This window comes from Cebus imitator, unplaced genomic scaffold (assembly GCF_001604975.1).
Source record: "Cebus imitator isolate Cc_AM_T3 unplaced genomic scaffold, Cebus_imitator-1.0 Scaffold332, whole genome shotgun sequence".
In the NCBI taxonomy this organism is placed as follows: domain Eukaryota; kingdom Metazoa; phylum Chordata; class Mammalia; order Primates; family Cebidae; genus Cebus; species Cebus imitator.
Window position 1 is genome coordinate 1,970,702 of NW_016107647.1, and position 1,953 is coordinate 1,972,654.

General features: G+C 41.0%; 1 pseudogene; it reads right to left on the minus strand.

Annotated features, from left to right (window-relative positions):
• Window positions 1-910: 910 nt before the first annotated feature.
• Window positions 911-1,953, minus strand: LOC108286943 (annotated as a pseudogene).

Here is a 1,953-nt window from a genome sequence, read left to right on the forward strand (position 1 = left end):
AAAAAAAAAAAAAAAAAAAAAAAAAAAAGAAAGATTTACTTTACCTTTACAGTGAAATAACTGGTGGTTCTCTATTGGACTCGTTTTTTTGTTTGTTTGTTTGTTTTGAGACTGGAGTGCAGTGGCGCGATCCTGGCTCACTGCAACTTCCGTTTTCTGGTTTCAAGCAATTCTGCCTCAGCCTCCCGAGTAGCTGGGACTACAGGCACGCACCATCACGCCTGGCTAATTTTTTGTATTTTTAGTAGAGATGGGGTTTCACCGTGTTGGCCAGGATGGTCTCGATCTCTTGACCTTGTGAAATATAGGCAAGAAAACAGTACATCCAATGTTTAACTTGAGGCAAGAGACAAAATGGCCCGTCCAATACACTGCAATTGTTTCACAGAGTAGATATGTAATAAATCTGATTTAGAATGGTTTATTTCAGATACACATTTTAGAAAATATGAGCCTGATCCTCCCTTATATCTGAATCTGTGTAGCTCCTATATGCAAATTACACAGAAAGAAAACTTCACTAGAGTGTATGTAGGAAACTTAGTTCTTGTTTTACACTTTCTGCAATTTAAATAAACACATCTTTTGTCGTTAATACCTATTAAGAATGGCAGACTAGGTTGATGCAAAAGTAATTGTGGGTTTTGCCATTATTATTATTTTTAACCTTTATTTACAAGGAACACAACTCCTCTTGACACAGACACAAACACAAACACATTCCAAGGAGGAACCCATTAAGAACAGCAACAAATTGAGGAGAACAATGGGGCCTTATGAACACTGGTCTGTGTACCTCAGACTAGGGATCCCTGGAAATGTTTTCTCAGATACGACATTTTATCTCCAAGACACAAAAAGAGACCTTGACCTGGAGGCACACCCACCTACAGGGTAGAAAGCTCCACACTCAATCTTCGGCATCATCAAACTGTCCTGTTTTAAAGACCATCTTTAAATAATGGGTTATCGGTGGAGGTGGATGGAGCCAGCTGGGGTCATAGATCATGTCTCCTTGTAGGACATGACTGATTCAGGGTTTGAGCTCTTGAGAAATGCTCTCCTGGATATTGTCAGCATCATATAGGTTCTCTTGATCTGTTTTCAGCTCCAAGGCCCAGTCCTCATTAAAAAGATTGGCAGGCTGTTCCTTGGGTGGACAGTTTGTCCCTTCTGACAGCTCCCAGGGATTCAGTTCTCCATCAGAGTCCTCATCCACAGCAAATCCTTTCTCTTCAGAATGGGTGCCCTCGCCCTGGGCTGGACTGTCATTAGGGACGCTCTGTGCTCCAACTGCTAGTCAATCCATAGCCTTCGCAGTCTCTCCTGACCAGAGTGGTCAGCTGCAGCAAAGGCAGCCTCTAGGCTTGGGGACGCACCTTTCGTGCGCTTGGCATCAGGGGCCCCCAGAGGGTTCTGCAGCCCCTTTGCCTAAGCCCTAGCAGCTTGAGGGTCCACGCCCAGCTGCCCAGGGCTTAGTGCCCTGGATATTGGGTGCCATTACTTTCCATTGCAAAGCCCACAATTACTTTTGCACCAACCGAATGCATACCAATATCAGTCTAAAATGTTGCTACCTTTCAAATTTTCTCCTTGCATTCTGAATATATATTTTAATAATATTAATGGAGGTAGATGAGTGAGAAAAAAATTATGGAGTCTATAAAATGAGTTATAAGTAAATGTCTCATGTTACATGAGAGGTATTTAATTAACTACTGAATGTGACTTCTATGTACAAATATATGGCTTATGCCATCCTGGTGAAAAATTACTTAGAAAACTATGTTTCTTTTTTATTAATTTTGAAACAAATGTTCATCTTCTCATTGAGCTCTGTTCTCTAACACTGGCAGAGAAGGATGGTTAATATAGTTGTCTTTCAAATGGTAACTAAGTTAATCTCATTTCTCTGTATAATTTATCAGACTAATAGGTACAACCAACAGGCAT